Raw genomic sequence first — 16,804 nt, 5'->3', positions numbered from 1 at the left:
CATAAGAACAAAGAAAATCAAAAGATAACGAACAAAATTCTTAACATAAAACTAACGTAGAGCATAAGAAAAAGGTCAAGATATTTGCAAATAAGAGAGATTTCCGAGAAATATATAAACCTAAGTTCCTTCAAATTTTTAAACAATGGAGTGCAAAAGATTTAATGGATAAATTAATCAAGCACAGAAGGATTATTTATCTTACCAACCCCCTTCAAAGATTCAGTTCAAATGATTTGGTTAGGAGATCGTACAACGGAAAACATACATTTGAGATTAATAACATAGAAATAAAATCACACCACAAAAAGAGACACTACATTTACATGGTTCAAAAAAACCTGACTACATTCACAGATGAGAGAAATCCACTATAATTTCATAAACACAATGTACAAGAGTACACGACACCATCATAAATCTGGTATATAATTAACAGACCAGTACCTAAAGTGAAAACAATCCTAATTTTTAAGATACTCTACCCATGATGTTTAATAACCCTTACATAAAATATCTTATGTTCTCACATTCTCTCATAACCTTCAATTGGTTTTCACCCTTATATTTATACATAATATATGGGACATTATATTTCTACTAGACTCATATTTCAATTCTTAATAGGATTCTCATAATTCTATTTCTATTTACAATTGTATTATTTATTAAAAGGTTTTCTTATGCGATTTATAAAATCATAGTTGAATGAACCTGGTTAAAGACATACAATTTAACATGAAAATAAATAGGAAAATGAGCCACAATATCCCAATAGATTCTGGAGCTTTCAGAGTTCTACGGGAAGCTAGTTGGAAGGATGTTCATGGTCCCAAAGTTAGCTAGTTAGAAGGATCTAGTAAGTGACCCAAGAACTTCGAGCTCTGATACCAATTGTCACCACCCTATTTATTTCCCCACTAGATAACTTAAGCTTGCTAGTTTTGAGAATAAGAGAGAACACTCACTCAAACTCATAAGATTATGCTAGAGAAAAGAGCATTCTTTATTACTTAAGTTTACAATTCTTGGATGGTTTGACCAAATGAGGCCTCCCCATATTTAGAGCAATCTTAACTTATTATGAATGGTCTAGATTTACACAATGTTCCACATTCAATGATGGAGATTTAAGACCTAAAATCTTCTATCAATTACCAATAATTCAAGAGATATCTACAAATGCGTAGAGAACTCAAGAGAGTTCTAGAATTTGGTGAAGGGGGCTAGATCTTTTCTAGCTTGAGATTTCCACTAAGTGTTTGATGAAATGCTTGTGAGGCGTCACACATGGCAAATAATTGAAAAAACTAATGTTGTGTTATGCCGAAAATATATGTTGACGTCATCTCCACCAATTAGCTCTTAGTAGGCATCTCCACCAACCTCCGATTCAGAATGATATTTTGTGCAGTCATCTGCCAAATTTTCATTTAATTTAAGGATATGAATGAAAGCTCCCAACGAATCAAAAGAAAGGAAGATCTTCACCAAATCAAGACAACTTATAAAAGCACTTATTTAACTTAAGCTGAAAAGAGTATAAATAGGCAGCTCCACTCCTCACAATGGGATCGATTATCGAATTCACATACTTGTTTTACAAAAAGAAAATAACAAAGACACACTATTAGAAAGAGATTGACTTATCATTCTCCTAGAACGCTTCAAATACTTGTAACCCTTGAGAGATCGTTCTCTTTATAATCTTCATTAGTGATCAAAAAAGAAGCCATGATACAAACATAGTGGATGTAGGACTTGCTCATAGCATTCGAACCATGCTAAAACTCTCTCTTGTCAACTTGTTATTTACGTACTAACCAACAAGCATCATCATTGCACTATAAACACATCTCACAATTACCTCATATGTAACTTCTTAACACTTTGCATATGCGTAGTTATTGGTGTCAAAATCACGTATCAACAGATTAGAAGAACAGTAACAACACTCATCGCTACTTTCATTGTCGCTAGTTAATTTCAAAGTCTTTTATTACTATAAAATATGCCAATGACCCGTGAAACACAGTTTCAGATTTCTCAATTCTTGTGTGAAACTGACAGTCAATTTGGTAAAAGTAACTTTGAGAACTTTGCTTTCTGCATATAATTTGCGGGTAATTTCCTGGAATGGTGCTCACCCTCCAGACTTGGAAGATATTTCACCATTAGAGGTCCCACAGCGGACTTCTAAGTCAATAAAAGGATAAATAGTATTTACACTCATTAAACTATTAATATTTGACAGTTAATTTGAGTAAATAAAGTCTGGGAGAAAATGAACATAATACAATGGTTTCATTTTCATATGCAAAATCAGCTCATCAACGAGCTTGACTTAAAAGGTTTTACCAAGAAATTAATTAAAACTTAAAAGACAGTGCAGACCTCGTAGGAAATGACGAAAAAGTCCTCATCATTCTTGATAATTCCTGGGAAATATTAGGCTTAGAAGAAATTGGGAAGTTAGCTCTCCTGGGTTGAATCACGGTTCTTAAGGCACTGGACATTTCAAGAGAATGCAGTGGCATGGTAACTGCAATTTTGACAGTTTCAAATGTATTAAGACCGAAAAATTTTGACTACTTTGGAATTCTATATGTTGATGATATTGAAGAATTCCTGATCTTGTTTAATGTTTTTTTTTTTTTTTGGTTTCCGAATGGACATTGTTTTTCTCTTGTTGAATTAGTCCTGGTTAAAATTAGGGGCTAAAACATGGTTTATCAGCAAACTGTGATTGTTCCAAGATGTGCTGACTAAATTAGACCATACAATCACAGACCAAATTAGACCATACAATTACAGACCGTTTCTGTCAACAAGGGCAAAAGGGTTTGTATAATTTGAAGAGATCCGGACAATTGAATTAAAATTCATAAGAGAAAGAACACTAAGGAGAAAGAACACTAAGGCAGAAGATGACACGACCCATCCCGACCTTCCTCATCCTATAGGATTCGGGTACTCTCACAAGACTTGGATGACCGAGATGTGTCGTGTGAGAAAACTATGAAACCTGAAATCCTGTTTTTCTGAATATACTATGCATAAATAATCCGTACGAAAATATAATTAGAAATACAAGAATGAATAGGTACATAAATATATTTAGGAAGTTTGGAAAACATAAATGCATAATCCATAAAAAATCTAGAAACAAAATATCAGGTCTTGTGCAATTACAGCAAAAACATAAGACTATTACAGAAAACAGAAGTCCTTTTTTGGAATATAAGCCATAATACACACATGAGAAGACGTCGACGCGTGGCACAACCTTGAGCGGTGACTCACTGCTCGGCACAATCTCCCTGTAAACCTGGGAGGAGAAAAACATTTTTTGAAAAGGGGTGAGCTGAAATACTCAGTGAGTGGGGGGAAGGGGAAGTTTGCAAAACATTCATCAAACAAAAGTTATGACATGTAATGGTTCTTATGAAATACTGAAAATAACATCATTCTATGAACATTGATATGGTGGCAGCTAATCATTCATGTATGCATGCATAACTCATTTCTAATTGTTCTAAGTATTGTAGTCTGATCAATTAAACTGACAACAATTTCTAAATTCTAGCTCATCACTAAATGCTGAAAACTCTTTTATGAGAACTTAAAGAATAGTTGTAAATGCTTATGCTTCTAAAGATAATGTTTTCTATAAATCATCCTATAAACATCGAATGTTTCATATAACTAATGCAAACTATCCTTCAGATACTGAAAACTGAAACTATTAACTGATACTGAAAATTGTAGGCTGGTATCTGAAAACTTTAAACCGATATCCTGTTCTAAAATAGTAAACTGATACTAAAGGTTCTCACCACAACTAGTACCCTGGGGGAAAATCTCAATACCTAGTGGGCATCTCACACACAGGCAAAACTAGGAAAATCATCTTAATACCCGGCAAGATCTATCATCACGCGGGCAGAGCCTGAAGAAAACCATCTCAATACCTGGCGGACAAACTCAACGCCCAAGCAGAGCACTAAATATCTCAATACGCATGCGCAGAGCCTGAAGACCGAATATCTCACTACCCAGCGAATCTTGCATCGCATGGGCAGAGCCTGAAACTGGGGATGGGTACTTCGTAGGGTGGTTGTAGCACCACAGCTATCTATTTTTCTATCTCAAACCATCATTTTTCATAAAATATATGCCACGTTTCATATAAGGATAAATCATGCCAACATATGAGATTTCATGGAAAAAGGGGGTAAAATGCAAGTTTTTAAAACATACTTTCAAAACTGATGAAAAGCACCCCATTTGCCCTTTTTACCTAGAAAACTATTTACCACATCACACGTTTCAACCCATATACAATTCAACCAATTCTCAACTCCCAACAGCAGCATTTTATTTATAGCATGAATATATATAAATTCTATATACCAAAATTCATCAAATTCACATTTACAATTCAAAGTAAATTCAAGGAATTTGAAGTAATAAATAAATTTATATACTAGCTTAAAATGTGAAATTATTAGAAAAACCATTTAATGTTTGCAGTCACTCTTTAACTAACAAAAATACTATACCATAGTACAGATTGAAAATTACATGTGAAGAAGCAAATCAAATGAAAATGAAACAATGACATCATTATAGACCTATTATAAGATCAATTAGTCCAACTCGTGATTTGGTTTTTGTTGGAGTTGGTCAACTCACTTTGGTGTTTAAGTACCAATTTTAAAGTGTAGCGGAATATTTACCGAGTAGATTATACAAATCCAATTTGAACACGTAAAACATAAGTGCAAAAAATAAAGAACACAACTATATACGTGGTTCGACAAAAGCCACTTTTAGCCGACCTCCGTAGGACCTTGTCCAGATGGAAGCAATCCACTAAGTCAAAAACACATTACCAGATAATGTTTAAAGTTGATCTAAGTTACAGTAAAAAGAACTCCCTGTTCAACTTTAAACTTAGCATCACACTCTGAATCCTTAACATGTAACATCTCCTTGGGTCTTCTTCATGCCGAGAACACACCCAAGAATAGCTTGTAAAACACCAAGCTTCAAGCACTGATGCCATACACCAGCATCAGCAAAGGAACCACAATCCAAGAGCCATCAAGTCTATGTTTGATATGGTGAGGTTTTGGCACACAATGGAAATGAACCTTGAACCTTAAGAGAAAGAATACTTTAAGAAATTCAGAGTACAATGAAACAAAATGTCAAAAGGTTAGATTCATACACGCAAGAAAGAATATTATATAATGAAGGGTTTTTTGCTCAACAATATAATGCCAAGTTAGCCAACAAGGGACTGACTAATGTTTGTCCAAATAAGGAAAGTATTCATTCTTTTGGTTTGGACCACAAAACAAATCGGGAAAGGAGTTTTATTCCCTAAGAGCACTTAAGGGTACAATGACATATGTAAAAAAAGGTCCTAAAAAGTAAGAGACAAAGAAAACAATATCTCTTTCACTTTATCAGACATACAACTCGTGTTGGGTTGCAAATGTCTGAGGCGAAAGTGTAAGCACAACCTATTATGTACACACACTCGAAACGAAACAAGCCAAGACACAAGTTTGGTAATCAGTGTGCACGCAGAACTGATGTGCACACACATAATAGATGAAACAAGCCAAATCATAAGATTGGCAACTAGTGTGCACACATAACTCATAAGTTTGACAAATATGAATATTCCACAGTTTCATTGGAAGTTTACCGAATGTTTCACCACACTTTGAACAATGTGTAATGGAGAACATATTAAAAGTATAAGCAGAAAGTATTCAACAACTAGCTGTAATCATACATGAACAATGCATGTATATATGATAACTGACTATAATCATACATTACTAAAATGCATGTATATATGATAACTGACCATAATCATACATTCCTAGGAGCATTTTAGTAATGTAATTCTACCCCTAAGAGATTACTAAGCTTTCCAAAAAAGTAGCCAAAGAAAGTAAGCTTATCTGCCAGCCAAAAAACATGAACCTTGTCGTCAATTGCTATTGACCATAGTCTCAGTTCTACCTTTGATTACGCAGAAACAGAGTGATTAGTTTGCTTTCCCATCAAATGCCTATTTATTTTTCAAACTTTTTTTCTTTTTCAGTACAGGGTTTGTGTGGAGCTTACACTACTTTCTAGGTTGGCCCACTGGCGCATGTACATCTGCATGATTTGTAGAACTCTAGAGCACTCTGATACAATTTTTGTACTTGAATTTATTCAAATTTAAATTTCCAATTTTGTTTTCAAAACTTATCACCCTCTTTTCGAGATCCTAAGTCCCTACGAGCGCGAATCCGATGGGGCAGGGACACCTTGTGAGGGGACGTGACACAACCAAAATATATAATACTTTTCAATAACAATCGATGCATTTATATTAAGCAATCTTTCATGGGGCAAATGAAATAAATCCAAAATAATTATTATAACTTCCATCAGGGTTTTGCTACAGTACAATGAAGTATCAATACATCAAGGTAAAATATTGTTAACCAAAATATGAAAAAAGGACAAACTATGAAGGTCCTTATTGTAATTTCCTGATACTGTACAAACTCATAGCTCTAAAACTGTGTCATTTTGGTTTTGCTCAGTTTCTTCTTTGTATAAATCACTCACTGTATGTTCTACTATTTAGTAACAAAGATATCAGTTCACGATTTTCATATCTGTTTCTAGTTTCTGTTTTCGTCTGTTTTACTTTCTTTTTCATTTGTTTCACTTGGTATCAGAGCCGACGACAAGCGTCAAATGGCTACAATTCCTCCTGATAATCAAACTAAAAACATGGAGAAAAGTCTTCATTGCTCAGCTCATCCTCAGGTCTCAATTTTTCTGTCAAATCTGCAAATCGTCAGCCCCAAATTGACAAGCAATAGCTATACAAACAATTATAGGTTCTGGCGTTCTCAGATTCTGTTCGCGGCAAGAGCACATGAGCTTGAAGAACATTTGACAGGTTCAATTCCTTGTCCTCCACCGTTTATTCTTACTGATCCTAAATGTTCAATTGAGCTAAATGATAGAACATTAGCTGAAAACCTAGCTAAAGAAACAATAAATCCAGCTTATGTAGCTTGGAAAAGAACTAATAAACTACTTGTCACTTGGCTTTTGGCTTCAATTTCTGAAAATATGTTTTCCACTGTGTCAAAGTGTCAATTCGCTACTGAAGTTTGGTTTACGCTTAAGAATGAGTTTTTAATTGACTCCAAAGCCAAAGCCTTACACTTAAAGAGTCTACTTCAATCAACTCAAAAAGGAAATCTCAGTGTTAGTGAGTTTGTTAAAAAGATGAAAAGTATAACTGAAAACCTGTCTACAAGTGGTACGGGAAGGTAACTGCATGGTTTAACGTTGCATGATTTTATGACAACTAGGGCACAAATTGACATTCCTTAAGATTCATGAATAATATTCGCTTCCAAAAGATAACTTGAGATGTGAAAATCAATCACTTTTTCACAGAAAGTGCCAAGAAGAATGCGAGTCAATGGGGATTCATAAAAAAATATGATATTATCTTTTATTCTATATTTGTTCATCTCCATTGATATATAATAACTCTTTATTGCTGTTGATTGAGAAATCACATTGGTTTGAAGCCATTAATTAGATTAGCCCTTTTGAATAATGATTCAACCTCATCCTATTCAAGATTTATCTCTTGATGATAAATTTGTCAAATAGGGTAGCCATGGATGATGATCTTATGATCTTGAATTTCTTAAGTCCTCCACATTCTTACCTCCTTTTACCACAACTCATGATCACGACTCCCATGAAACTTCTAGCAAAAATTTCGCACCTTCGCCAGTCCAATGAGGGTATTTCTTCCTAGAAAGGACAAGCATACACAAATAAATAGAAAAGTTGCATGGAAACTTCATCAATACTCCTATTATTTATAATTAATGCTCAAATTAATAAAGAGTTAGGTAGATTTCATACCAAAAAACTAGGTTAAGGAAGGAGGGCTCAAGGGAGGAGGTAGTCCAACCCTTCCAACCAAATTGGCAATGTACACTCTACCTCACAGTCAATGTGTAGGGTCCAAACCCGTCATTACCCTCATGCACGGTTGGTGTGCTTACTTCCAAAAGCTAATTCAAGAGAGAGTTTATATATATGAATATCATAACAATCTACCAAATGGAATGTGCGACAAATATAACTTCTAATAATCTATCAAATTGTCGATGTAAGACAAATACAATTTCTAATGCATATTATTAAATTAAAATTGAATAATTTTGATTGTGGTTGGAGACATTTCATTGTTTCAAAGGGAGTTTGATATTGATGTTACAAATTAATTTTTATCGGATAAAGGTTGAAAAATTAAGGCTCCGTTTGGTTCCCTTTTGAGAATACTACTATTAGTATTCCCAATAAAGTTAAACAGTACAATTGCAAAAACTCACAATATTATTCAACTTTTTTTAAACCCCCTAAATTTGTTGATTTAATTAAAAACCCCTAAATATTTTTTTTAAATTACAAAAAAACCCCAACAACCTTTATTTACCAGATTCCGGCCACCACCGCCGGAAAATGACCGGAATCTGGTATAATGGCACACTACCGGCTGAATCTGGCTGGTAGTGTGTCGATCTAGCTTTTTTTGGCCAGATCCATGATGGATCTGGCCAGAAAAGATTAGATCTTAGGCCAAAGATCTAGCCGTTGACGGCCAGATCTTTGGCTGTAGCAAGTCGTCAACGACAGCCAACGCATGGTCGTCATTAACCATCAACGACGGTAGTATCTTTGGCCATCGTTGACGAGAAAATACGGCCAGATCTGGCCGTCAATGGCCAAATCTAGCTGTAGATCTAACCTTTGCCGGCCAGATCCACCGTGGATCTGGCCAGAAAAGGCCATATCGGTGCACGATTGGCAAGATCCAGCCGGTCATGCTCCGATACGATGACTCTGGCCACCCTCTGGCTGTAGTGGCCGGCTGTCCATACTTAATGGGTGGGTTGGGGGCGTTTTTATTAACTTTTAATGTTTTATTATTGGGGTGTTTAGTAAATAAACAAACATAGGGGGTGTTTAGTAAATAAACAAACATAAGGGGTATTTTTATTTATTTCCAAATCCTACATCGTAATACCCGCCCAATTCAACTTTTTTTTAACTTTTTTTCCAAAAACTTTTCTAAAAAGTGTAAAAAAGTGAACCAAACGGAGCCTAAGGGGTTTGAGTTTGACGGATATTCATGGAATTTGCCAAAATTTTCCACTTACCAATCAATGATTGTAATATGTATACGTGTTTGGATGATGATTTATTGCCATCACAATCGGATCTTATATAGATTTTGTATTCAAAATATATAAATCAAATCTGCCAAATCATTTATCTACAATGTAGGAATGCTTAGTATGTAAGAAATCTATATACGAATGCAGGAATAATCAGAATTTTAAAATTGTTTCAGTTGAGAGCGGCCGGCAGCCTTTCATGATGAATTTATTAATCACAAAGATAATTATGTGTTGTACGGTCAATTCCTGGATTACGGATTCATCCCATTCTATTATAGGTTAATTTTATTTACAAGTTTATCATTGTAACATTATAAAATATGACTTTTCACTCAAATTAGAGGATTTTTTTTTTTTTTTTTAACGTTATATTCATATCTTGTGCAAGTCGCAATTGTAGGCAGAAATACACAAAAAGCAACATAAAAATAGTGAACGTAAGATTTGCATCGAACATTCAGACTATTTTAAAAATCTTTTATTGTATGTGTTTTTTATTCATTCATAGATCCCGCATCAAATAGCAGATTTCATACAATCTTTTACGTAGGTTTCATTATGGATTCTTTGTACTTCTTGTTGGTATAAATTACATCATCAACAATATGTAACCAAGTATTAATACGAAACCTACGTAATTAAGTTCTTAACTATACACTGGATTAAATCTTTTATTTAACTCTAGGGGCGACTGCATGAGATCCTGACAGAAGCTTTTAACTTATAAAAAATACATTAATGAAATGCATGAAAATAGGCAATTAAATTATTAGAGGAAGATGCTTTTCCTTTGTCTTGTGGAATTCTAGTTAACCAATTTAATCAATTATATACTACTTAATTCTACTTAAAATAATGCACAGTTGAACTCTTGAAGGTGAAGATTATTATCAGAGATGGCTCTAATCAAGACTGAAACCCCGATCAAATGGTCATTATCAAGATAATCAGGAATCTTAATTTGTCTTTAATTAACTATGGATTATGGATGTGCTCATCTTTACAGTTTATCTTGAGATAAAACATCCAAAGTATGAATCAATTACGTGTCAACGTGGAGGTCATGCATGGTTTAACGTTGCATGATTTTATGACAATCTAGGGCACAAATTGACATTCCTTAAGATTCATGAATAATATTCGCTTCCAAAAGATAACTTGAGATGTGAAAATCAATCACTTTTTCACAGAAAGTGCCAAGAAGAATGCGAGTCAATGGGGATTCATAAAAAAATATGATATTATCTTTTCCTTTTATTCTATATTTGTTCATCTCCATTGATATATAATAACTCTTTATTCGCTGTTGATTGAGAACTCCACATTGGTTTGAAGCCATTAATTAGATTAGCCCTTTTGAATAATGATTCAACCTCATCCTATTCAAGATTTATCTCTTGATGATAAATTTGTCAATAATCGGGTAGCCATGGATGATGATCTTATGATTCTGAATTTCTTTGAGTCCTCCACATTCTCACCTCCATTTACCACAACTCATGATCACGACTCCCACGAAACTTCTAGCAAAAATTTCGCACCTTCTGCCATGTCCAATGAGTTTATTGACTTTGATAATTTTCCGTTCATGTTAACGAATCTTCCTCAGTGTTAACCAGAATATGAAAACAGGACAAACTAAGGTCGTTATCGTAATTTCTTGATATTGTATAAACTCACAGCTCTAAAACTGTGATGTTTTGGTTTTGCTCAGTTTCTCCTTTGTATAAAGCACTTACTGTGTGTTCTACAGTTTAGTAACAAAAAGAGTGCAGTTCACGATTTTCAGATCTGTTTTCCAGTCTCTGTTTTTTGTCTGTTTCACTTTCTTTTTCATTTGTTTCACTTGGTATCAGAGCCGACGACAAGCGTCAAATGGATACGATTCCTCCTGATAATCAAATTAAAAACATGGAGAAAAGTCTTCATTGCTCAGCTCATCCTCAAGTCTCAATTTTTTCGTCAAATCTGCAAATCGTCAGCCCTAAATTGACAAGAGATAGCTATACAGACAATTAAAGGTTCTACCGTTCTCAGATTCTGTTCGCGGCAGGAGCACATGAGCTTGAAGAACATTTGACAAGTTCAAATCCATGTCCTCTACCGTTTATTCTTACTGATCCTAAATGTTCAATTGAGCTAAATGATAGAACATCAGCTGAAAACCTAGCTAAAGAAACCATAAATCCAGCTTATGTAGCTTGGAAAAGAACTGATAAACTACTTGTCACTTGGCTTTTGGCTTCAATTTCTGAAAATATGTTTTCCACTGTGTCGAAGTGTCAATTCGCTACTGAAGTTTGGTTTACGCTTGAGAATGAGTTTTTAATTGACTCTAAAGCCAGAGCCTTACACTTAAAGAGTCTACTTCAATCAACTCAAAAAGGAAATCTCAGTGTCAGTGAGTTTGTTAAAAAGATGAAAAGTATAGCTGAAAACTTGTCTACAAGTGGTCAAGTGATTACCGATGAAGAGCTCCTTCAGTATGTGTTGGATGGGTTAGGTCTAAAGTTTGATGCTGTGGTTGTTAACCTAACTTCCAGAATCGAATCCAAATTTGATTCTATCACGTTATAGGAAGCTCAGTTTCTACTTCAGAAATATGAAATGAGGCTTGAAAAGTTTAACTCTGTAGATTTTCATTGAGGTTCAGTCAACATAGCTTCCCTCAACAATGCACAAAGTCAGTCTTCTCTGACCACCACAAACAAGCTGCCTACAACACCTGTTGGGTTGTCTAATATGTCTACAACATCTGATGGTGTAACTAATGTGTCACTACCGGGAACTCAGTTTTCAGCTCAGTTTTACCCTATTCATGCTGGTTCAGTTTATCAAGGCCGTCAGATCCATTCATCAAACACTGGTTCTATATATGGATAGCTTATTTCTATCAGTTCAGACCTTCAGGATACAACTCTGGTGGTAGAGGCAGAGGAAGATCTAATGGTCGAAGGAGGCCAATCTGTCAAGTTTGTAATAAGATTGGTCATACGGCCGTACAATTCTATCATCGCTACAACTCTTCTTACAATGGGACTCCACCACAATTTGGAGCTTCTCCTCAGTTTGGCATATCTAATCCTGTTAATTCTGGATACAACAGTCGTCCAACTTCACAACAGTCCCATTTTATTCAACAGAAGCAACTTCCTATTCCTACTAATAATTCCTATGGTACACAGCTACAGCCTGGATATATTCCTTATGAATCACAGACTCAACCAGCCAATGCTATTGATTTTCAGGTTCAACAGCATTATAATGACTCCAAAAAAAGGCCTCCTTTCACTCATACTCAGCAAAGGTTCAATGTTCCCAGCCAACAGTCCCAAAATCTACCTCATACACCAAACCAAGCTTACTTTGTGTCTAATCATGTTCCATCTCCCAGTCAGTCCTGTAATGCACAAGTCACACCCAATTTCAATGCTCCTATTGATCCAGCCTGGTACATGGACTCTGGAGCCACTGATCATGTAACCTCTGATCTCAATCAGTTAACTGTCAGCAGAAATTATGATGGAGTTGAGCAACTACAAGTTGGCAACGGTGAGTCCTTACACATTACCCATATTGGTTCTACTTTCCTGCCAACTACCTTACATTCTAAATGTTTACATCTAAAAAATGTACTATGTGTTCCAAGGATCACTAAAAATCTTCTTAGCATATCTAAGTTTACTCAAGATAACCATGTTATTGTTGAATTTGATTCTGATTATTGTGTTGTTAAGGACAAGGCTACCAGGGCAACACTACTGCAGGGAGGACTTAAGGTTGGCTTATATCAGTTACATATTCCATCTAGATTTCTTTCCTCTCATTCACCTGCTATGTTTGACAATTCTGGTCCTTGTTTTCCTCAGTCATTTTTTACATCAGTTAATCAGTCTAGTGATAATAAATGTACTGAAAAAGATATGAATTACTCTTGTTATACTAGAAATAAGATAGCAGGTTCTGAAGTTCATTCTGATGATTGTAATACTGTCCTGCATGCTTGTAATTCTTTTCGTGTTAATAAAACACAAAACTTGAATAATGATGATTCTTTAATTGCTTCCACTGTTTTTCATAATCTTGGTGATGACTTCTCTGCTACTGTATTGCATAATTATAGTACTGATACTTTTCTTATCTCATCACAGTTAGGCATCAAAGCACTCTCTAAAGACAACATTAACCTATCACATAGTACACCTACTGCTTTTCATGTGAATAATACCAAAACACGTATGCTATCTCTTTGGCATAATAGGCTAGGACATCCTCACTCAGATGTGTTACACAATATTTTGTCATCTATGGATAAACAACCTTCAGGATCAGTTTCTGCCTTGCCTTTTTGTGATGCCTGTAGATTAGGTAAGTTGCATAGAAATCACTTTCCTTTGTCTCAATCTAGAGCTACACACCCACTTGAGTTAGTGCATAGTGATGTATGGGGACCAGCCCCACTAACCTTGCTAGAAGGGTTCAAATACTATGTCCACTTTATTGATGATTACAACCGCTTTACTTGGTTGTTTCCCTTAAGGACAAAAGCTGAAGTTAATTCTGTTTTTATTAAATTTCACCACCTAGTTGAGAGACAATTTAATTGTAAGCTTAAATGTCTTCAGTCCGATCAAGGTGGAGAATATAAGGGTCTACTGTCATATCTTGCTACTGCTGGTATTCAGTTTAGGCACTCTTGTGCTCATGTTCACCAGCAAAATGGAAGAAGTGAACGCAAACATAGACATATAGCAGAAACTAGTCTCACTTTACTTGCTCATGCCTCTATGCCACCGCATTTATGGTGGTTTGCATTTGATACTGCAGTTTTCTTGATTAATAGAACGCCTACTGCTGTTTTAAACCACATTTCACCTTATCAAGTGCTTTTTAACATATCACCAGTTTATTCTGAACTTAAAATTTTTGGCTGCACTTGTTTTCCTTTTCTAAGAGATTTTAACAAACATAAACTTAGTTTCCATTCATCCAAATGTACCTTTGTTGGATATAGTTTAGTGCATAAAGGCTATAAATGTTTGAATTCTGAAGGCAAAATTTATATCACTCCTAATGTCTGATTTAATGAACAAGAATTTCCTTTTGCTACTAAATCTGATCAGTCTCACTCTCATTCTGCTGTTACACCACTTGATTCACCAGAAACCACCCCTTCTATTCCTAGTTTTTCTTATGTTTCTGTTCAGCACCCACATGATATAAGTGGTAGAGTCTCTCTTGCAGTGGCTAGTCCTGATCCACGTCCCAATCCAACAATTGGTAAGTCAGTTCCAACTTCAATCTCAGCACCTCAATTTTCTTCTAATATTCCTTGCAACATTAACTTTAATTCTGCTATTCCTTTGTACTCTACACATCATACTGCTGTCCCTATAGATGTTTCCACTATTTTAGGTCCAACTTCTTCTGATACAAATGTTACAGGGTCAGCTTCCACTACAATTCACACACCTTCATCCACCTGCCCTCTTGAGGTTGATTTCACCCATTTCAAGACCAATAGTACAACCAGTGAATCATTATCCTTACCTACTAATCAATCCAATTTATAGCACTCTTCTCAACCTTCTAGTTGCTCTCTTGTAGTAGATTTAACTCCATCACAATTTTCTGCTCCTAGTTTATCTTCTTTACCCATGACCATCAGTTCACGCCCAATGATCACTAGGTCTAAATCCTCTTTACAACCTTTTACTGCCTAAACTTGGTCTATCATCGCCACTACACAACCTGAATCTTTCACAACAAAAATAGTTTCTGCACAACCTGAATCCTCAACAACAAAACTAGTCCCTATACAGCCTTATACTGCCCTTACATCATCTACAACCACTGTTCAACCTGAACCCTTAACAGTAAGTGAAGCTCTTGCTAGTAATGAGTGGAAAGAGGCTATGCAAGCTGAGTTTAATGCTTTAATGCAAAATGAAACCTGGAGTCCATTTCCTAAGACTGCCGATATGAATGTAGTTGGTAACAAATGTGTTTTCAGGACAAAATTCAATGCTGATGGGTCACTTTCTAAATATAAGGCTAGGCTAGTTGCTAAAGGCTTCCAACAAACACCTGAGTTGGACTACTTTGAAACCTTTAGCCCGGTTATTAAGCCTAGTACCATTAGAATCATTCGTACACTTGCTGTTTCTTCTGGATGGGACATTCAACAGATAGACGTAAATAATGCTTTTCTTAATGGTCAATTGGTTGAAACTGTTTATATAAGGCAGCCTGAAGGTTTTGAAGTTCCTCACCTTTCTTCATATGTGTGCAAACTAAACAAGGCTCTTTATGGCCTAAAACAAGCTCCAAGGGCATGGTTTGATAAACTCAAACAAGCCTTGTTGGACAAAGGCTTTAAGAATTCAGTTTCAGATTCTAGTTTATTCATTCTTAAGGATAATGCTCAAGTTCTCTATGTCCTTATTTATGTGGACGACATCCTAATTACTGGATCCAACACTTCTTCCATTTTACAACTGATTGAAATCTTAAATACTCAGTTTGCCTTGAAAACACTTGGTTCAGTGACCTATTTTCTTGGTTTGGAAGCAACTAGAACACATGAGGGAATTCACTTGAAACAGACTAAATACGTTACTGATTTGCTTGTAAAAACTAAGATGAAGCCACAGATAGTGAGTTATTTAAAGACCCCAGTTTGTATAGAAGTACTATTGGTGCTCTTCAGTACTTAACCTTAACAAGGCCTGATATTAGTTTTACAGTCAACAAACTAAGTCAGTACCTTCAAGCGCCTACTGAGCTACAATGGCAAGCTTGTAAAAGGGTTTTGAGATATCTTAAAGGAACACAGTCTCGTGGTCTTCAATTCAGACCAGCAGTTGCTCTTCACCTTGAATGCTATGCAGATGCTAACTGGGGCAATAACTTGGATGACAGGAGGTCCACCAGTGGGTACTGTGTATATCTTGGGCCAAATTTGATTCAGTGGAGCTCCCGAAAGCAAAGAGTGGTTGCCTTATCATCTACTGAAGCTGAACATAGAGCATTGGCACATACAGCAACTGAATTGGCGTGGCTGGGAAGTCTGTTTTCTGAGTTGCGAATATCTCTCAATTCTTGTCCGGTAATTTGGTGTGATAATGTCAACGCCGGTGCCTTAGCTTCTAATCCCGTCTTTCATGCTCGGACAAAGCATATAGAGATTGACACTCATTATATCCGGGATCAAGTTTTAGCAAAAAAGATTATTGTGCAGTATGTTCCTTCAAAACTGCAGATTGTTGATGTGTTAACCAAAGCCCTCTCCATTACTCAGTTTCAAGAGTTGAAACAGAAACTTTGTGTTGTTGACACTCCACAGCCTGTACGTATGAACTGAAATATGGTGACTTCTTGTGATAAAAATAGTGCTTAATGCTGCCTGTGAGTATGAACTGAAATATGGTGAACTGAAGTAGCAGAAACTTTGTGTTGTTGACACTCCACAGCCTGTAAGTATGAACTGAAATATGGTGAACTGAAGT

This window comes from Pistacia vera, unplaced genomic scaffold (assembly GCF_008641045.1).
Source record: "Pistacia vera cultivar Batoury unplaced genomic scaffold, PisVer_v2 Contig303, whole genome shotgun sequence".
NCBI lineage: Eukaryota > Viridiplantae > Streptophyta > Magnoliopsida > Sapindales > Anacardiaceae > Pistacia > Pistacia vera.
Note: the sequence above shows the minus strand (reverse complement) of the source record.